Below are 22,940 nucleotides of genomic sequence, written 5' to 3' on the forward strand. Positions count from 1 at the left end.
TCTTCTAATGAAGACTGATGCAAAATACTTATTCAGTTCATCTGCCCTTTCTTTTGTTCCCCATTACCACCTCTCCAGCATCATTTTCCAGTGGTCCAATGTCCACTTTTGCCTCTTATATATCTGGAAAAAAAAACTTTTGGTGTCCTCTTATATTATTGGCTAGCTTACCTTCATATTTCATCTTTTCTCCCCTTATTGCTATTTTAGTTGCCTTCTGATGGTTTTTAAAAGACTTCCAATCCTCTAGCTTCCCACTAATTTTTGCAATATTGTATGCCCTCTCTTGCTTTTATGCTGTCTTTGGCTTCCCTTGTCAGCCATGGTTGCCTCAGCCTCCCTTTAGAATGCTGCTTCTTCGGGATGAACTGATCCTACATCTTCTGAATTACTCCCAGAAACTCCTGCCATTGCTGCTCTACCATCATCCCTGCTAGGGTCCCCTTCCAATCAACTTTGGCCAGCTCCTCTCATATGCATCTATAGTTACTGCCTCTTAAGGGTTCCTTTACCTTAAGGTCCCTAATCAAGTCTGGTTCATTGCACAACACCAAATCCAGAATTGCCTTTTCCCTAGTGGGCTCAAACAGTGAAAATTTGCTAGTATAAATATAACTTACTACTACCAGAAAAAGGCCTACCTACACAGGTTGCTTTGTGTTAGAAGAGAGCAGCAGACAACAAACAGTTAGCTCTGCCATGGTTGTGCTTACACAGATAAACACCACCTTGCACTCATGCATGTTGTAAAAATGAAAAAGTACTGCATAGAAACAAACTGGGCACCAATAATTGATGGGAAATAGATTAGTTGATGGCTGAAGATAGAGGTGGACAGCTTATGAACAAGGAGAGAAATATAAAAATTAAAAATCCTCATCTATCAATCCTTCTATGGCACTGCTCCACCCTACCTCTGCGATTTATACATATTTTATATTCCCATTCAAATATGTACCAGCTTCTGTTATGGAGGGAGAGTGGGTCAAATTTAAAAAAAAATGGCCAAAAGCAAATGTAATACTTTGAGTCCTAGGCGTGATTGCCAAGGTTATTTAGTATTGGTTTATTATTGTCACTTGTACCAAGGTACAGTGAAAAGCTCGTCTTACAAACCGATTGTACAGGTCAATTCATTACAAAGTGCAGTTACATTGAGTAGGTACAGAGTGCATGGATGTAGTACAGGTAAAAACAATAACAATACAGAGTAAAGTGTCACAGCTACAGAGAAAGTGCAGTGCAATAAGGTGCAAGGTCACAACAAGGTAGTTCGTGAGGTCCGAGTTCATTCTATCGTATAAGGGAACTGTTCAATAGTCTTATCACAGTGGGGTAGAAGTTGTCCTTAAGTCTGGTGGTATGTGCCTTCAGGCTCCTGTATCTTCTACCCAATGGAAGACGAGAGAAGAGAGAATGACCCAGGTGGGTGGGGTCTTTGATTATGCTGGCTGCTTCGCCAAGACAGCGAGAGGTAAAGACAGAGTCCAAGGAGGGGAGGCTGGTGTCCGTGATGCGCTGGGCTGTGTCCACAACTCTCTGCAGTTTCTTGCAGTCCTGGGCAGAGCAGTTGCCGTACCAAGCCGTGATACATCCAGAAAGGATGCTTTCTATGGTGCATCTGTAAAAGCTGGTGAGAGTCAAAGGGGACATGACAAATTTCTTTAGCCTCCTGAGGAAGTAGAGGCGCTGGTGAGCTTTCTTGGCCGTGGCTTCTATGTGATTTGACCAGGACAGGCTGTTGATGTTCACTCCCAGGAACTTGAAGCTCTCAACCCTCTCGACCTCAGCACCATTGATGTAGACAGGTGCATGTACACCGCCCCATTTCCTGAAGTCAATGACCTGCTCTTTTGTTTAGTTGACATTGAAGGCAAGGTTGTTATCATGACACCATTCCACTAAGCTCTCTATCTCCTTCCTGTACTCCGACTCATCACTGTTTGAGATACGGCCTACAACGGTGGTATCATCTGCAAACTTGTAGATGGAGTTAGAGCAGAATCTGGCCACACAGTCATGAGTGTATAGGGAGAATAGAGGGCTGAGGACGCAGCCTTGTGGGGCACCAGTGTTGAGAATAATCGTGCCGGAGGTACTGCTGCATATCATCACTGATTGCGGTCTGTTTGTTAGAAAGTCAAGGATCCAGTTACAGAGGGAGGTGTTGAGTCCTAAGTCTCGGAGTTTGGTGACAAGCTTACTTGGGATTATTGTATTGAATGCAGAGCTGTAATCAATAAACAATAGTCTAACATAGGTATCTTTACTGTCCAGATGCTCCAGAGCTGAGTGTTGGGCCAGGGAGATGGCATCTGCTAAGCTAAAACTGCATTCATGTGGTCTTAGGTCAGGAGGAGTTATGCGAATGTTCATTTATTAAGTGGTAGTGGAAAGAGTGCATATTCAGACTTTGGATGAGAACCAAATTTAAATATGCCACATGGATGACCATCAAATATTACTGTCTAATATTATAGGGTCATTACAGTTCAAAGGGGGGGGGGCAGGGGAGAAATCATAGAAGGAACAGGATGAAACAGCGTTTTCCAGATTCTTTTTATCCAATTGCCTTCCATGACAGTTTCATTGTTGTCATTTAGTTCTATTGGTGTAAGATCCTGTGAATATAGAGGAGCCAGTGTACCCAGCTCCAATCCAATTGATCTGGGGTAATTCATTCAGACTTGATCCTTAATGGTAACTAGGTAGAACACACCTGATTTTCCCATCAAGCTGAGAGTACAATGACAAACTATAGAAATCCTATTGCCATTGAAGCAAACAACCATATATCAACTCCTGTTATACGTTCAGAGTAATATTTGCAGCTTTATTTAGTTTGCGAAACTTAACTAGCTCCATCTAAGAAAATCACTTCACATTAAAGCAGGTGGTAGCGGATGATCCATTCTAAGATAGAGGAGAGCAATCAAATTAGACCTTCCTCCAGAAATGCTCTGCTATTTTTCAGATTACAACAGTACTGCAATCAAATGTTGTTTCAGAATCAGATGCAAATTTGTATCTTATGTTTCTGAGGTGTTTCAAGTGTGGTCTTTCAATAATTAGAAACGCAGAGATTCAAAATAGAAGGATGAGAGAGGAGTTCAGGGTTCCCTTCCCTCCCCCATCCAAAATGTTGCAAGTCTGGAACTCATGGCCTGAAAGATAGTGAAGGTAGAAACAGTCAATACTTTAATAAAATATTTGGACAAGCACTTGCAATGCTATTATCCACAAAACTATGGAGCAAGAATTGGGGAGAAGATCAGCTTAAGCAACTTTTTTGTCTCCTCCCACCATGAAAATTTCTATGAATTTAATAACACTCACAGCACAAGGTAACAATTGTCAATGGGCTGAAAGTCTCAATGCTCAAAAAATGCCAGAGGAATTCCGAGGTCAGGCAGCATCTATGGAGGGATAAAGAGATAGAGGATCCATAGATGCTGACTGACCTGCTGAGTTCCTCCAGCACTTTTTATGTATTGCTCCTGATTCCAGCATCTGCAGAATTTCTTGTGTCATGGTCTCAATGCTGATCTATTTCCCATCAGGAAAAGGGTTTTCAGATTGTGGAATGCCATAAAATGGTCTAAATTGGTATCATTAAATGCACTTTTAGTGGGCAACATTAGCTTTTACAAATGCAGAAACTTCAATATGGTAAGCAAAGAAAATAATACAGTGCCTTCCTGCAGATGCCATTTGGAACACAAGGAGATAACAATTCCTACTTTGGCCAATTTCCAACTGAACTTTCATTTGTATTCAGATCAGCAGACAAATGTATCCACGTTTTCTTTTTATTAAAAACTATTTTAAGAAAATGTTCCATCTATAATTAGAGCCAATGACTAAATCCTCGTTCCTCTACTGGCTATACAAACAGTAGAAAAATACTGTTGCTGATTAAGACCAGTTTGCAATTGACATTGTGTTGTCCATGCATAAAATTTATTTCTCCCTCCCGTTTTTGATGGGCATAGCCCTTAGATCATCGACATTACTGCCAACTTCATTCATATCCCTATCCAGAATGTGCACACATACTTTCCAGCATTCACACACAAGCATGAATTTCCATATTTGTCAGCAAATTGAACCAATATTTAGTAATCAGACCTTGAATTATAATGTTTAGTGATATATCAAGTATTACTTTTATATTCAACTTGGTTCATTCTGTGCATCATTGACCCTAATTCCCACTCATTTATAAACCCTTGAGCAAATTTCTAAAAGTTGCACAAACAAGGAATTCAGGCACGTAATCATTCACAATTGTACAATAAAGCACAAATTTCAATATTTTTAGCACAATGTTGAAATGAATTTTATAAATTAACTTGGAAACTGCAATAAAATGTACTTATACCCAGTATATTTGTTTTACTGTATTTAAAAAAACTGGTCTTTTGAAACTTTGACAAAATATTCTCTTCAAGCTAATTTGTCAAAATGACAGTTTTTTTGCTGCATTGGCTTTCACCAATCCCTCAAGTTTTCAAAATGTAACACATTTTTTCCTTCAGGGCTCTTATCAGTCCTGCAACTTTGACCATTCTGACCAAAATCTGTATTATACATTAAGGCTGAAGTAAAAGACATGACATTAGGATTAACAAACTCAAACCCTGTTACCCTAATTAGACTCCCATTTTGTTTCTTCCCTTCCCACCATCCAGGGACACAAACCGCCTTCCCAGTTGAAGCAGCATTTCACTGTACTTCTTCCAATCTAGTGTACTACAACTGTTGTTCACAATGTGGCCTTCTCTATATTGGAAGAACCAAATGCAGATTGGGTGATCACTCTGCAGTGCTTTGGTGCTCAGTCTGAGGAAGTGAGCACAAGCTTCCAGTTGTCTGCCACTTGAATTTACCATTGCATGCCGACTTCTCAGTCTGTAGCCCTCTGCACTGCTACAACGAGGTCCAATGCAGCTGTAAAGTGCAACACCTCATCAGCCTGGGTACACTGAAGCCTGCAGGACTGAACCCCAAATTCTACTACTTTAGGTTGTCAAATTGTTTGTACAAGAATTGGCCATATTTGCCAGCCATCCTCCCTTTTCATTCCCCTCACCACCCCCCCCAACATTTTGTTTCGCCAGACTCTGCATCATATAGATTATACAACATTAGCAACATGTTTTACAAACAAGCTTTATGTTAACTGCCTCATTATTTCACCCCATTAGAGAAATTCCCTTTATTCCATCTCATCACCCCTGCTAGCTAGACCAACTTTCTCTTTCAGTTCTGATGAACGATCCTAGACCTGAAACATTAATGGTTTCTCTTTCCACAGAGGCTGCAAAGTTTTTCCGGCATTCTGTTTTATTCCAGACACTGCAGCATACTAGAAAATAACCTAGATTGAAGATTTTTGTTTTCCTTGAACTTGTTTGGATATAATCATACATTAACTTCAGTGAATTTTATGTACATTAACTAAATCATTTTATGTGATAGGAACTTTGCATTGATAACCAGCTCAAATATCAATTCTGTGACTTATTGGTATCATGTTGCTACTGGTGTGCACTTGCGCAGCATGATAAAACCATTTGCAATGCCAATTTTTGGCAAATCACAACATATGGAAAAGGTCCCTACAGGCCAAACAAAAAATAGGATTTATGAAATCTTAAGGAAAAGATGCTGCCTCTGGTGTGGCATCTTTTGAGAAGGTGTGTATTTCAGGTAGTAATGATATAACACATGTAGATAGGGCTAGAAATATATGCAAGTCATTGTACTTGTTTATTAAATGGTTAAAAAAAAAATCAAGTTAACTGAGAGTTTTTTGATGCTAGTGTTGGTCGATTTTAAATGGATTTAACTGCTGGTGTTAATTTTACACCTATTGTTTCTCATACACATTAATGATTTAGATGAGAAAGTATCATGATTAGCAAGTCTGCAGATGACACCAAAATTGTGGTATTGTAGCGACTCACCGCACCGGCATCGAACCGGCTCCCAACATCGCGACGTTGTCGGAGGCCCTGATCCAAGATGGCGCGGGGCCCTCCTTCTTCCCCAGTGTTGGTCTGGGAAAGCCCGCGCGCGGGAAGGTCAGGTGACATGCGCGTGACGTCAGCGCGGGAACTGTAGCGCGAGAATTGCTCGGCTATTAAAGGGGCACTGCGCCCCGGTCGCCATTCGACCTTCGATTTCGAAACCAGTGACTCTGTGTCTTCATTTGGTAATGTGTAGCTAGCCGCTACATTGGTGACCCCGACAGGCCCAGACGTTTTTGGACCCACGATATCTGCACAGCAAGAGGTACAGGCAGTAGCCCTTAAACTGCCCACCTTCTGGACCCTCTGGCCCAGTGTCTGATTTGACCAGGCTGAGGCCCAGTTCCAGGTTCACCAGATCACCAGGGACGACAACAAGTACTATTACGTGGTGGGCGCCCTTGACCAAGACACCGCTGCCCAGGTCAAGGATTTCATCCAGGCGCCCCTGGAGGAGGAGAAGTACGATAAGTTCAAGATCCTCCTCCTCGAGACTTTCTGCCTTTCCCGATGCGAGCGAACCTCCCGCCTCCTCCACCTCGATGGGTTGGGCGACAGGCCCCCCTCCGCGCTCATGAATGAGATGTTGGCCCTGGCAGATGGGCATGAGCCCTGCCTGCTGTTTGAGCAGATCTTCCTGGAGCAGTTACCCGACGACATCCACCTGCTCCTGGCGGATGCCGATTTCAGCGAACCCCAGAAGGTGGCCGCCTGAGTGGATGTCCTTTGGTGGGCGAAAAAGGAGAGCAGGGCGTCCGTCGAGCGCATTGCCACGCCACGTACCCAGCGGCCCAGCAGGCCAGACCCGGCGATCAAACACCCCCCACCCGCCACCAGGTCTGAGGCACCGACCGACCAATGGTGTTTCTACCACCGGCGGTGGGGCGCTGACGCCCGCAGATGCCGGCCACCATGCTGGTTTCCAGGAAACGCCAGGGCCAGCCGCTGCTGATGGCTACGGCGGCTGGCCACCCAGATAGCCTCTTGCATGTGTGGGACAGGCGTTCCAGACGTTGGTTCCTAGTGGACACCGGAGCTGAAGTCAGCATCGTGCCTCCCAACGGCCACAAGACTCGCAACTGTACACCAGGACCCACCCTCAGAGCCGCCAACGGCAGCGCCATTCGGACCTTTGGCACCTGGTTGGTACACCTCCAGTTCGGCACCTGCAGCTTTACTTGGAGGTTCATCCTGGCCGCCGTTGCGCAACCACTCCTTGGGGCTGACTTCCTTTGTGCCAACAGTCTGCTGGTTGACCTGTGGGGTAAGCGCTTGGTACATGCCAGGACCTTCCAAACGTTCTCATTGGGTGAGGCCAAGCTGCTGGCCCCACATCTCGACTCCGTCACCAAGTTGACCGACGAGTTTGCCAGGGTCCTGGCAGAGTTCCCGTCCATACTAATGCCCCAGTTCTCCACCGCCTTGCCCAAGCATGGCGTCCAGCACCACATCCCCACCCAGGGCCCTCCCCTCCACACCCGCACCCGGCGGCTACCCCCAGACAAGCTCCGCCTCGCGAAGGAGGAATTCAGAAAAATGGAGGAGCTGGGGATCATCCGCAGGTTGGACAGCCCATGGGCCTCTCCGCTACACATGGTCCCCAAGGCAGCCAGAGGCTGGCGGCCCTGTGGCAATTACCGACACCTCAAAGACATCACTACCCCGGACTGGTACCCCGTGCCGCACAGTCAGGACTTTGCTGCCAACCTACATGGGCAGTCCATTTTTGCCACGGTCGACCTCTTCCGCAGGTATCACCAGATCCCGGTGCATTCTGACGACATTCCGAAGACAGCGCTGATCACACCTTTCGGCCTCTCTGAATTCGTCCGGATGCCCTTTGGTCTCAAGAACGCTGCTCAGTCCTTCCAACGACTCATGGACGCGGTCAGGCACGACCTTGACTTCGCCTTCATATACCTCGACGACATCTTGATCGCCAACAGCCGCCAGGAACATTTCACGCACCTCTCCGCCAACTCTTTTCTCGCCTGAGGAATTTCAGCCTGACTGTCAACCCAGCCAACTGCCAATTCGGGCTGGAGACAATCGATTTCCTGGGTCATCGGATCGACAAACACGGCACCTCGCCCCTGCCTGCGAAGGTCGACGCCATCCGCCATTTCGCCAGACCCACCTCCATCAAGGGCCTGCAAGAATTCCTCGGTATGGTAAACTTTTATCATCGGTTCATACCATCCGCAGCCCGCATCATGCGCCCGTTGTTTGCCCTCCTGTCGGGCAGAAGCAAGGACATTGTTTGGTTGGAAGAGGTTCACACCGTGTTCATCGAAACCAAGCAGGCCTTGGCGGACGCGGTCATGTTGGTGCATCCTCGCACGGACGTCCTGACTGCCCTCACGGTCGACGCCTCCAGCACAGCGGTCGGAGATGTGCGAGAACAGCTTATCAAAGGGCGTTGGCAACTGCTGGCGTTCTTCAGCAGACACCTTCGACCACCAGAGCTCAAATATAGCGCCTTCGACCACGAGCTGTTGGCGTTGTACCTGGCCGTCAGACACTTCCGTTACTTCTTGGAGGGCAGGCCGTTTACAGCTTTCACCAACCACAAGCCGTTGACCTTTGCCTTCAACAAGGTCTCAGATCCCTGGTCAGTGTGGCAACAGCGGCACTTGTCGTACATCTCGGAGTTCACCACTGACGTCCGCCATCTGTCGGGGAAAGAGAACGTGGTCGCGGATGCACTGTCATGGCCCACCATCCAAGTTTTATCCCAGGGGGTGGATTTCAGTGCCTTAGCGGAGGCACAGCGAACGGACATGGAGATGCCCAGCTACCGCACCGCAGTCTTGGGCCTGCGACTGCAAGACCTTCTGGTAGGCCCCAGTGAGCGCACCCTGCTCTGTGATATCTCCACAGGTAGACCCCGCCCCATCATCCCAGCTGCCTGGCGCAGACGTGTGTTTGATGCCATCCACGGCCTTGCACACCCATCCATCCGGACTACTGTCCGGACAGTGTCAGACAAGTTCGTCTGGCATGGCCTGCGTAAACAGGCTTCCGAATGGGCAAATGGGCTCACTACCAGACCTCGAAAGTACAGCAGCACCTCAAGGCCCCCTTGCAGGATTTTCAGCCTACTCGCCGGAGGTTCGACCATATCCATGTCAACCTGGTCGGCCCCCTCCCAGTCTCCCGAGGAGCGTGGTACCTCCTCACAATTGTTGACCCTTTTACCCACTGGCCTGAAGCCATTCCCCTCGCAGATACCTCCGCCCAGTCTTGCGCAAGGGCCCTTTTGTCAACTTGGGTGGCCCGTTTCGGTGTCCCGGCACATATCACTTCCGACAGGGGAGCTCAATTCACCTCCGGCCTGTGGTCTGCCGTCACTGACTTGTGAGGTTCCCGGATCCACGTCACCACTGCCTATCACCCGCAATCCAATGGGCTGATGGAGAGGTTCCATTGCCACCTGAAGTCGGCACTCATGGCCCGCCTTAAGGGGCCCAACTGGGCAGACGAACTCCCCTGGGTCCTGCTGGGGATACGCACTGCGCCAAAAGAGGACTTGCATGCCTCGTCCGCGGAGATGGTCTATGGAACGCCCTTAGTCGTCCCGGGCGAGTTCCTACCAGCCCGTCGGGGGCCAGAGGAAGGACCTACCGCGGCGCTCGACCGGCTGCGCGAGTGGCTTGGAAGCCTGGCCCCGATTCCCACCTCACAGCATGGACAGGTCCCGGCCCATATGCCGACTTCCCTCCAAGACCGTAAGTTTGTTTTCGTCAGGAGGGGCGCGCACCGATCACCGCTGCAATGGCCGTACGAAGGGCCGTTCCTGGTCGTCAGGAACAATGGATCTACATTCGTGCTGGACATTGGGGGGCGTGAGGAGGTGTTTACGGTTGACTGGCTGAAGCTGGCTCATTTAGACTCGGACCAACCCATGGTGGTACAGCGAGCGCGGTGCAGGGGCAGGCCACCCAAGTCACAGTTTATTTAATTCTGGTTTTCGCGATGGTATTGACGGTTCTGGGGGGGGGGGGGGGGGGGGGTTATACAGCGACTCACCGCACCGGCATCGAACCGGCTCCCGACATCGCGATGTCGTCGGAGGCCCCAATCCAAGATGGCGCAGGGCCCTCCTTCTTCCCCAGCGTTGGGCTGGGAAAGCCCGCGCGCGGGAAGGTCAGGTGACATGCGCGTGACGTCAGCGCAGGAACTGTAGCGCGGGAATTGCTCGGCTTTAAAGGCGCACTGCGCCCCGATCGGCATTCGACCTTCGATTTCGAAACCAGCGACTCTGTATCTTCATTTGGTAGTGTGTAGCTAGCCGCTACAGTATAATGGGCAGTGCAGAAGGTTGTGTGACAGGATATAGATTAACTGGGAAAGTGGGCAAGACAATGGTAGATAGAATTTACCATCAATTTACCATCTTGGGCTGCAACTAGAGAGCAAAAAGTTCATGAGAGGCAGAAGGTTTTAAAAGATCTGAGAGGTAAATCTTTCACATTAAGTAATTAATATCTGGAATGAGCTGCCAAGAGGTGGAGGTGGCAGAAACAGTAACAGCAACAGCATTGAAGAGGTATTTTGACAAGTACTTGAATAACCAGGGCATAGAGGGATATGGAATTAAAGCAGACAAGTGCGATTAGTATGGAGAGGCATGATGGCATAGACACAGTGGGCAGAAGGGCCTGTTTCTAGGCTGCACAACTTAATGACTTCCACAAAATCTAGACTTCTGCTAATGGAACTTGCACAAACAAAAGCAGGTCCAGGATTAAAAAGGTCTCTCTCAAAAAAAAACACCACTTGTTTTGTACTCCATTTAAACTGTCTAATGATGCAATCTATAGAAATTTCTGGAATATATTTCCAGAAAGACAAGGCACCAGTTGTGCTACTTGAAATACCTAGAATTAGATTATTATTAAATAGGAACACTAAACTATAGGTATGCAGTTAAGCCACACCTATTCAGGAGGATGAACTTTGTATCGAATCATGATCACACCAAAATACCTATGCAAGTTTGAGAAGGTAATGCTTCCTCTGATGTTGGATGCATGGTTCATGATGAACAGGTGAAAAACACAACTGCAGAATCATTCCTGCTGAATTGACACCAGGGCTCTGGTATTTAAAGGGCACTTTTACACCACATCACCGTTGGAAATGCCGAGCTGGCCAGAAGAGAAAATTTGCAGGGTAGCGAGCACACTTTGCTTTACTAATATAAGGTGTAGCACACTGGCACAGTTACCTAGAGCTGCTACCTCATAGCTCTAGATACCTGGGCTCAAACCCAATCTCAATGCTGTGTGTGAAGTCTGCATGTTCTTCCTGTGATTGTGTGGATAGCAGGTTCATATAGACCTACAGCAGGTTCACATACACCCTTCAGACTTAAGGCACACATACACCAACACAGCTGACCTTTTACGCAACTTAAAACACCTTGCCCACTCACAGCTGATTTATGACAATCACATCATAGCAGCATTTTGATCTTACAGTTGGCCATGACGTGCTCCTCTCCTAACAAATCAGAGGAACCTTATCTGCCCAAGGTTCACAATATTGGAAGGTGGGGACATCTTCTGATAGGCATTGGGATCACAGGCCATAAGCCAAGCTGAAGACAAAGATATCAGAGGCGAAAGCTTTGCAAACATCCAAATAACCTTTTACATGCTTCCTTCCCTCTTAGCAATTAATGCTTTTATATCTTTAGGAATAGCGAGATCCAATGCCATTCACATGCACTCCTCGCCTTTAGTGAGGAGTCTCAAAAATAAAATTTGTGCAGAAGGAAACCCTTACTGCTCCTGACATTAGCTTAACCACTGCCACCAAGAGGTCAGATTAGAGATGGGCCTATGACAATCATAGGTATCTAGCATCAGCAAGCAGCTGTCAGGTTAGAGGAATAAGGAAACTGGTGTGCCAGCTCCCCAGAGGTGCTGCGCCAGTCATACCCTAGGATGAGGATTATGATTGGGCAATGTACAAAGGAAGACTGTTGCTGATGCTCAGCACATTGCCCAAGGAGCACGGGGGGAGTCCTTCTCAAAAGCTCTCAAGACTTTATGAAAACATACAAGTGCAGTATTTCCAGTTGAATTGGTGGCACTGACACTCCCATTGCAAAACCACTGATAGAGGAAGTTTCAGCTTCCACTGAGGCACAATTTATCTAAAGATTCACATTTTAATTCTCAATTCAGTGGAATGCTGATGGTGAAAGAAGAGCATAAGTCTGAACTCAGAAGTGCTGCCGAACATTTGCGGTTCCTTGGTCATTGGGGGGGTGGGGTGCAGAAAACAGTAATCTTGAGTATCTGGCTGTGAAGGCACATGAGGATGACCTTGAGGATCAATGGTCTGAGGAGAGATGCCGATAACCTGAAGGAGGACAGCATACAGTCACCTAGCAGTAGATCACTGTCACATGAAAATTGGTTGTAAGTGTGCGATACAAGCCTAGAGGCTTTAATGGCAACTATGATTTGGGCCACTTGATACAGAGCTGCATGGTCTGTCCCAGAGAGCTGCACTGACTCTGAGGAGTTTGAAAGTACTGCCCCCTCTCAGGTATATTAAAAACAATTTTACTAGTTGTACTTCTGGATACTGGAATAATACAACACACTGAACTTAGATGAAATGCAGTTCAAGTCTGCATATGCATAAACCTTGAAGTAAACAATAATTACATTATGCATGTTCCTCCACCCCTAAAGTAATACATCAAATGTTGTTGTTGGCCACAGATTTAATTATTACAACTTGATGCAATAATTCCAGTGAATCAGCTAGCATCACACTGCATGGCACCAAGACTATTACAACTGGTCTCAGCATCACCAGGTTCAAGTGGAAAAAAAACTGACAGGATTCCCTTTTCCAATTGTTATCCAGTGACACCAGTTGGGAAGAATTGGCAGGGCTGTAATTACACCTAGCTTGAAACATTTTCATGCACTTGAGAAAAACAGCAGAGCATCATAACTGGTTTCAGAAAAAAAAGGCTCAATTTTCATGGTACATGCCACAGATTCACATTTTCCCCTTTCTCAAAAGATTTTATTAAAATCTTTCATTTAAGCTGTCCTTAAAATGTTTAGAATCTGATAAATACCAGAAATTAATAAGCATCTTTTCTCATTTGTATCATTGTTGCCAGACTAAATACATTCCTGATTCACATAATACTGAAATGGCACAGCAACTGTGTACTTTCATTTGGTATGGCAAGCAATGATTACTACACTTTTTTAAAAAAGCAATTGCTCAGACACTGTAGAGTTCCCCCACAAGCTTCATTCCTCTGATTAGTTTGTAAATACAGCAACAGTGTACTGCGGGTAATGGTTCAAAAAATGTTTCCAACAGACATTAGTGAATGCACCGTCATGCCACCTCCCATGACGAGCACGTTATGTAAATGAAATGACGCAGTGGCTGCATCAGAGATGCAGCCTTTAACAGAGGAATCCCTCCCACACTGCTTCACACCACCTACACAATGAAGAGTGTTAATCAACCCACAGATAAGCCCCACTTCTATGGAAGATGTATAGTAGCTTTCTGATGTATAGATCACCAGATGTAAAAGACACCAGTGAATCACACTAACGCATCATTCATGAGACATCAGGTCTTTGCACAAAAGGTTAAGGTCTGGGATTTCTTTAATACATTTCTTTATAGGACAGGAGGTTTATACACCTCAGATAATGTAGGGGGAAGTATGGAGGCTGTAGTGCACTGAAGGCTGCAAGTTTTTTTCTTTAAATGTATTTAAGTAGATTTTGCAAAAAAAAAAGCATGAAGTGCTGTGAATGTTTAAATTCACAGTAAATTTACCAAATAAAGTCAGTTGACATTCTTCACTGCCACCATGAAATCAGCAACTTGGTATAGATCCATAGTCAAATCCAGTACCTTCCTGGGCTGTGATACTTGCTTACATTGAATAATGCTCCTTTTGGATGCAAATTCTTGATGTTAAGGACAGTGTGAAAAGCCTACTATGTAAACTTCATTCAAGTACCTGTCAGAATACCTCTTAAATGCTGTTACTGTTTCTGCCTCCAAATCCTGGCAGCTCATCCCAGATGAGAAAGCCTACATTGCTCCAAAAAAAGTAATCAGAATACTAAGTTTTGCCAAGAGTGACATTGTATGAGGCCCTGGTTTTAAAAAAAAGAGCATATCAGGTATAGGCCATTAGGATCAAATGAGATGCTTGAGCGTAAGAAATGCAAGAGAACACTTAAAGGGTAATCAGGAGGGCTAAAAGAGGACATGACGTTGCTCTGCCAGACAAGGTGAAAGAAGCCCAAGAGTCTCTATAGCTATACTAAAAGCAAAAGGATAGCAAGGGACAAGATTGGTCCTCTTGGAGATCAGCACGGTCATCTATGCGTGGAGCCGAAAGAGTTGGGGGAGATTTTAAATAGATTCTTTGCATCTGTGTTTACTCAGGAGACAGACACAGAGCCTATAGAAATGAGGAAAAATAGTGAGGTCATGGACCATATCTAGATTATGGAAGAGGTGCTTGCTGTCTTGAAGCGAATTAGGGTGGATAAATCCCCAGGGCCTGACAAGGTGTCCCCTTGGATCTTGTGGGAGGCTAGTGCAGAAATTGCAGGGGCCCTGGCAGAGATATTTAAAACATCCTTAGCCATGGGTGAGGTGCCGGAGGACTGGAGGATAGCTAATGTTATTCTGTTGTTTAAGAAAGGCTCTAAGAATAAATCGGGAAATTATAGGCAGGTGAGCCTGACGTTAGTCAGGGGTAAATTATTAGAAGGTATTCTGAGGGACAGAATATACAAGTATTTGGATAGACAGGGCCTGATTAGGGATGGTCAACATGGCTTTGTGTATGGCAGGTCATGTCTAACCAATCTAAGAGTTTTTTGAGGAGGTTACCAGAAAGGTTGATGAAGGGAGGGTGGTGGACGTTGTCAAAGGCCTTGCTGAAGTCTATGTAGACAATGTCCTGCATGGGAGACTGCTTCAGAAGGTTACATCACTTGGCATTCAAGGTGAAGTAGTCAATTGGATTTAACACTGGCTTAATGGGAGAAGTCAGGGAGTGGTCGTAGATGGTTGTCTCTCTCATTGGAGGCCCGTGACTAGTGGTGTGCCACAGGAATTGTTGCTGGGTCCGTTGTTGTTTCTCATCTACATTAGTGATTTAGATGATAATGTGGTAAACTGGCTAAGCAAATTTGCAGATGACACCAAGACTGGGGGCGTAGTATAGAGCAAGGAAGGCTATCAAAGCTTGCAAAGTGATCTGGACCAGCTGGGAAAATGGGCTGAAAAATGGCAGATGCAACTTAATGCAGAAAAGTGAGGTGATGCACTTGGGGTGGACAAACCAGGGTAAGACTTGCACTGTGAATGGTAGGGCTCTGAGGTGTGCAGTAAAACAAAGGGAATACAAATCCATTATTCCTTGAAAGTGGCATCACAGGTAGATAGGGTTCTAAAGAGAGCTTGTGGCACATTGGCCTTCATAAATTAGGGCATTGAATACATGAGTTGGGATGATATGCTGAAGTTGTACAAGACATTGGTGAGGCCCAATTTAGAGTATTGTGTGCAGTTCAGGTCACCTACCTACAGGAAAGATATCAATTAGCTTGAAAGAGTGCAGAGAAAATTTACACGGATGTTGCCGGGACTCGAGGACCCGACTTACAGGGATAGGTTGAGTAAGTTAGGACTTCATTCCCTGGAGTTCAGGAATTTGAGGGGAGATCTTATAGAAGTATACAAAATTATGAGGGGTATAGATAGGGTGAATGCATGCAGGTTCCACCCCCCCCCACCCCCAGGTTGGGTGAGACTAGAACTAGAGGTCATAGGTTGAGAGTGAAATGTGAAATATGTAAAGGGGAATCTGAGGGTGAACTTCTTCACTCAGAGGGTGGTGTGAGTGTGGAATGAGCTGCCAGCGGAAGTGGTGGATGCAGGTTCAATTTTAACATTTAAGAGAAGTTTGGATAGGTACATGAATGCGAGAGGTATGAATCATGGAATCATAGAACAGTACAGCACAATACAGGCCCTTCGGCCCACAATGTTGTGCTGACCTTTAAACCTCGTCTAAGACTATCTAACCCCTTCCTCCCACGTATCCCTCTATTTTAAATTCTTCCATATGCTTATCTAGCAATCTCGTGAATTTGACCGATGTACCTGCCTCCACCACTGCCCCAGGCAGTGCATTCCATGCCCCAACCACTCTGGGTAAAAAAACCTTCCTCTGATATCTCCCTTGAATTTCCCACCCATTACTTTAAAGCCATGCCCTCTTGTATTGAGCATTGGTGCCCTGGGAAAGAGGCACTGGCTGTCTACTCTATCTATTCCTCTTAATATTTTGTATACCTCTATCATGTCTCCTCTCATCCTCCTTATCTCCAAAGAGTAAAGCCCTAGCTCCCTTAGTCTCTCCTCATAATGCACACTCTAAACCAGGCAGCATCCTGGTAAATCTCCTCTGCACCCTTTCCAATGCTTCCACATCCTTCCTATAATGAAGCAACTAGAACTGGACACAGTACTCTAAATGTGGTCTAACTAGAGTTTTGTAGAGCTGCGTCATTAACTCGCGGCTCTTAAACTCGATCCCATGACTCATGAAAGCTAACATCCTATAAGCTTTCTTAACTACCCTATCCACCTGTGAGGCAACTTTCAGGGATCTGTGGATATGGACCCCCAGGTCCCTCTGCTCCTCCACACTACCCAGAATCCTACCCAGTATGTAGGGCTATGGTCTGGGTGCAGGTAGATGGAACTAGGCAGAAAACCAGGTCGACATGAATTAGATGGGCTGAAGGGCCTGTTTCTGTGCTCTATGACTATGTATGCTACAACTAGCCTGTGCCCCTAGACAGAAGTATGAAAATGAGCTTTGTCCTTTGTCAATGGTGCAAAACAAAAACAAAATGGGCACCCAATTTAAAAACACAGTCAGCTTACACAATGAAGTTTGAAAAGCCTGGAAATATTCATCTTTATTTCAGTGAAAAGATGAAATCAAACTCCTTGCATGAGGTTCCAAAGGATGATTATACCAACAAAACTAAATTAAGAAAAACACTTTTTTAATAAAAGTCCATAGTAATAGTACAATCTTAATGCAACAAAATAATTAACACTGCAATGGAGAAAACACTGATACCATGAATTATAAACTAGCATTTTTATTACTTCTTGGTCAAGGTGTTATGAAATAAATTCAAAACAGATGACATGCTGGCTAAAAGTGATCTTTGCCTATATAGCTTTCACATACCAGTTTCGTGAAAATGGTAGAGTGCGTTTAAACCATCTTTAATATCTTCAGTAAGGATCTAACTAATTAGCAGAATAGCTTCTTCAATTCTTAAAACTTTCTACTCAGAACTTAAAATCAAATTAATTGGAGCCGAATTTAATGGGTCAAAAATAAAAGTACAAAGTAGAATATAGGGTTGTTGCAGATAATAACTGACAAGATTTGTTGGTGTCCCCAGAAGCAAAGTAGGGAAATATTTTTTCTCCCAAAAATATACTTTATTCATAAAATATCTAAATTTATATAACACAAGACATCACATTGCCTCCCTTTACTGAACCAGGCATACTGCACATATTGTAAATAAACATAATACATCAGCATCATCAATTTATCAGTCTCAAACATTCCCTCAACAATACATTCAAATAATTATTACCTTGGACTCAGCCCTTCAGTTTCAGCTGGGAGGACCCCATACTGTAGCCTTCCCCCAAAGAACCTTTGGGGGTTCAAACAAGCTTCAGCATGCCATTCAGCACAGTCCTGCACAAAACATGCTAGACTGCAGCATTCACTTGTGGACAATCCCTTTCACTGGAAATCAAGTTGCAGCCGATCAAAATATGTTGATGACCTCTGACAGTTTGCTTGTAAACCAACGAGGGTATGCATATTGCTTCTATCGTTCAGAAGTGAGTAAATAATGCTGTATTTGTTTCAAATACTGTTATAACTGACAGTAGCCTTCCCTCTTTTCAAGTCATGACATTGTCTTATACCAAAAGGAAGTGCACATACTATAAGCAGTGTGCATGCCCAAGCAGATTCCCACTCACATACCTGCCTCTATTGCATACACAGCAAACCTCACCACATTTCAGAGCGCATTTCAGAGTTTTTTTGTTGCTCCGTTGCTCATTTAACTTGGTTACGAGAATTGCTGCAGAGTTCCATCTGTCGAAAACCAACATTTTGCCTTTTAACATACAGCAGTAGAAATGAAGTGGGACTGAAGATTAGCAATACTAAAATTCATTTTAGAAACCAAAGAATTAAATTTTAATTTTGTAAACAATTTTCTCACCCATCTTCCCCAATCTCATGCAATCTGGCTCAAGGTTGGGTAAATTGGTTTCTTGCCTGGCAGGCAGAAGTTAAAGCCCTTAATTAGTTCGTTAATACAGCTTCAATAGTGACATTCAGATGATTGTTACTAATTTGTCACTCAATGTCAAATCAGAGGACCCGACTGCTGTTAATATTGAATATATACCACTATTACAAGATACACATTTCAAAAGAGACCAAATCTCAATCTTGCTAATTACATTTGCATGGACAAGACCAGTCCTCTCCCAACCATCATTATTAGGTTTAATAGATATTGGAGAGATAACCGTGAAACCAAATATATGCAAACATGTGCAAGAGGATAAACCTATGATAGAGGTATACAAGTTCACCATACCAATTTAAAAAATGCTTGCAATAATGCTTTTTTGTTTATTTTCATTGCTACCCAACATAATCTCCTTCAAAAGACAGATACTTAATCAGACCATCTGATGCAACATTTCTTGCTTCCGCATGCCATACTTGTGTATATACACAACTCAAAACATGGTTCTAAAATGGCAGGTAGAGTTTACTTACAACACAATTATCAGCTTCAAAAGCAAAACTTCTGCATTTTAATAGAACATGTTCAACAATTTGACTTTGTAGCTTAATGCATGACCCAAACTGGCATTACAATGACAGAAAAGGTTTTCAGAATGATTTTTCTCCCCATGTCAAAAATTTTTTTGTTTACTTGCATTAGAGGAGTCAGCCCCTGTAGGACATATTCCGACAACAATTAGTCTTTTGTACCTTTGCCAGGTACATATACTTGTACCAAATGTAAATAGCAAGTGTCAGCTAGTTTTATAAAAGGGGTATGGAGCACATGCTGGCAGAGGCACAGCAGAACCTGATCCTAACTCCACACAAACACTTTCCAACCAGTGCCAAATTAGTGACCTGGTAACCCATACTGCATCTGAGTCTCATGATCATAGAAGGAACTTACAGTCCTGTCTCTCATTCAACCCTGGAAAACAATTGTACTATTACAGCACAGTTAAAGGATAGAACATAATCTTTGTGTTGCAGAAAAGGTACCATTTCAGTATATTTATCTACAAAATCAAATTGTTGAAACAATTTAAAATCAGTTCCTCTCCACCATTCCAATGGCCCCTCTCCACTTGCGTGGCCTTGTGTATTATAGCAAGTGTTTCAGAATCATATTACAAGACTGAACAGCTTGATTACGAGAGTGGGTTTATCTCAGCCAGTATAGGAGTGATGCGCTCTGATCATCTTAATGCTGGGTTAGAGAAGATGGTAAATTGTATCAGCCATGATGGTATATATTGAAAATATGACTGGGCTCAACTATGATCTTCTCTACAAGAAAAAGTTAACAAGAAAGTTTGGTGGGGAAGCAACAAATAGATTCATTTTTATCACCTTTTGACTTATTGATAACCATCATGAAGCTTTACAAAATAATTAGAATCCTATTGAGAAAACCATGGGTTAATAATTTATAGTAAAACATTGGAATAATACAGAACTGCTGAGAGATTGCAGGAAACTAGTGGGCCATAAACCACTGTATCACATTTGGTTTATGGGTTGATAGGGAACTACATACAGTAAACAAAACAAATTAAATGAAAGAAAAATTGTACATTGGGCCTTATCTCAATACAAAAGGGAAAACCACCAGGCCCCTTAAGCCTGCCCCACCATTCAACACAATCATAACTGATCTATGCTGGTCTCAATTCTCTAATCCAGAATAAAGCAAAACTAAAAACAAGATATACAAATCTGCTGCTGAGAAAAGGAGCCAGATATTAGTTTAAACATTAGTGCTGGAATTTGAATTTAAAAAAGTCTAATTAAAATCAAGTTCCAGGGACCATACTTTTGAGTTTACATGCAAATACAGGCTTGATAATAAGGTTTGATTGCAAAGCAACACGCCCCTTACATGTACTGAAGGCAATACATGCTTGATACATCTTGGTTTGGTTCTAATCCATGTAATGATTTTGTAATTCTGCACAAAGTGTCAGCTTCCACTGCAGTGATACAATTAGTTGATATTTTATATCTACTATTGCATTGAGATGCCCATTAGAAGCAGTAAGTGGGAAAAAAATTCAAGTAGAACACATTTCAGCTATTGATTGAAAACATGTGTTGCTGTTCAAAGATCAAACCTAAAAGTACAGCCTAGTGACAGGGAAGATTCACTGGAAATGCAGATCTTGAACATTCTGTTGTAGACTGTGCAGCATTCACAGAAATCAGAGCAATGGGTTCATTTGGCAACAAAACAATATTTTTAAGGTGTGAAGACGAAGAGTGGTTATAAACTGCACAATCTACTACACTGTCAAGTACTGTAATATGATATACAGAAACTCTTACTTTATTGACTTTATAAATACAGATTATTGACATTTTAGATGCTCAGGGCCAAAAGCAATGAGAGCAACTGAATATGATGTGCTTTCACCATGGGAGGAATCATCAGTCTGACAATGCCACCACTGTTCTTTCAAAAAAAAACTTCCAATACACAATGATACTGCCACTTCCAACCCTAAGTATAATAACAAACCTTCCTGCATTAGTTCAATTTATATTTAATAATTGCCGCCACAAAAATCAATGCTCAGAATGTGTCAAGTATAAATTTAACAATATCATAACCAAAAATTGCTATTCTATTTGACAAAGTAGTTTCCCAGTTCTGATGAAAGGTCACCGACCCAAAACATCAACCCTGTTCTCTTCACAGGTGCTACTTGACCCAGTAGGCATTTCCAGCATTTAGTTTTAGCTTCAAAATTCCAGCATCTGAAGTTTTCTGGCTTTGATTGCAAATTTCCAGTTAGTTTTTATACTGCATTGAGCCTCCACTGTTCCACTTGGTTAGTTAATAAGAAGCTACCCCAGAGTAGATTTTAAATACTTAAATTTAGTTTATATAAAATTATGAAACTTTTGAATAAATTGGATGCAATTGCACTTCAGAACAGAAGGATATTAGGAATAGCAGTAAGAGGAGTGGGTTGGACAGCCTGAGCTTGCTCTGCCATTTAGCAAGATCATGGTTAAATTCCTACCTCAGTTTCCCTTTGCTGCCAAAACCCCATATGCCTTTATCCCTTTCATGTTAAATAGTAATAAAACCTCAGCCTTGAAAATGCTTAAAACATCAGAAGTCCTTTGGGGTAGAGAATTCCAGAAATCACAACCCATGTGAATAAATTACTCCTGATCAGATCTGTAAGTACCCATACAATAAAACACCAGTAATCCAGGATCCTCAGGATTTTGATAGCACCAGACTAGCAAGTTTTCAGGACTATTGGATGTTACTCCTATTTATACTCAATTTTTTTTTGCATGTTATACAAACTGGTGAGTTTAAAGGAAGTGAGAAATATACAAGCACTCTGGACCCTGGCTGTGATTGCAAGCCTACCCATTTTCCTGACCCCTGGTGTTCTGGACCCCAACTACATCTCTGGCCCAGTCTGGATCGCAGCCCTGGCTATACACCTTACCTGCACTTCCATTGTTGGCAGAATCTTAGATGGCGATGAGGATGCATACAGGAGTGAGATAGATCGGCTGGTTGAGTGGTGTCAGAACAACAACCTCACACTCAGTGTAAGCAACACCAAAGAATTGATTGTGGACTTCAGGAAGGGGAAGTCAGGAGAACACACACCAGTCTTCATCGAGGGGTCAGTGGTAGAAAGGGCGAACAGCTTCAAGTTCCTGGGCGTCAACATCTCAGAGGATACTTTGGGCCTGACACATTCATGCAATCATGAAGGCGGCATGCCAGCGGCTCTACTTCATTAGGAGGTTGAGGAAATTTGGTAGGTCACCAAAGACTATTGCAAATTTCTTTCGATGTATGGTGGAGAGCATTCTGACTGGTTACATCACCATCTGGTATGGAGGCTCCAACGTGCAGGATCAAAACAGGCTGCAGAGGGTTGTAGACTCAGCCAGCTCCATCACTGGCACAACCCTCCCCACCATTAAGGACATCAAAAGGCATGCTTCAAGGCGGTGGCATCCATCATTCAGGTCCTTCACTGCCCAGGACATGCCCTCTTCACATTACTACCATTGGGGAGGTGGTACAGGAGCCTGAAGACCCACATTCAATGTTTCAGGAACAGCTTTTTCCCTTCCACTGTCAGATTTCTGAACAGTCCATGAACACTACCTCATTATTCCTCTTTTGCACTATAGTAATTTTTTATGTCTTCATATCTTACACTGTATTGCTACCACTAAACAAACTTTCACGACCTGTATCAGTGATAATAAATGTGATTCTGGACTCCTGGCTCACATTCTGGACAAACGTGAGGCAGATGCCACTCTCAGGATTTCTGAACAAATCGGATGCCAGATTATTAAGATTTACTGTACATTATTCACAGAAGAATTTCATTTGAAAGTCATATTTTCAAAAAAGAGAAACTAGTTTCTATTATACTTTTCACAAAAGTCATTACAAATTGTTGCACATTTCTGAAGTGTGA

At 43.8% G+C, this 22,940-nt stretch overlaps 1 protein-coding gene across 2 annotated transcripts in view; it reads right to left on the bottom strand.

Annotated features, from left to right (window-relative positions):
• gng7 (guanine nucleotide binding protein (G protein), gamma 7) overlaps positions 1 to 22,940 on the bottom strand; it is a 119,803-nt gene that overhangs the window by 57,712 nt on the left and 39,151 nt on the right. The window contains exon 3 of one of the 2 annotated variants that reach the window (XM_052037581.1): positions 18,151 to 18,264. The exons of the other annotated variant lie outside the window; for it this stretch is intronic. The gene's annotated coding sequence lies outside the window, so the exon portion shown is untranslated. The remainder of the gene's footprint in view (positions 1 to 18,150; positions 18,265 to 22,940) is intronic. 2 annotated transcript variants of the gene reach the window in all.

This window comes from Pristis pectinata, chromosome 24 (genome assembly GCF_009764475.1).
Source record: "Pristis pectinata isolate sPriPec2 chromosome 24, sPriPec2.1.pri, whole genome shotgun sequence".
Classification (NCBI taxonomy): Eukaryota; Metazoa; Chordata; class Chondrichthyes; order Rhinopristiformes; family Pristidae; genus Pristis; species Pristis pectinata.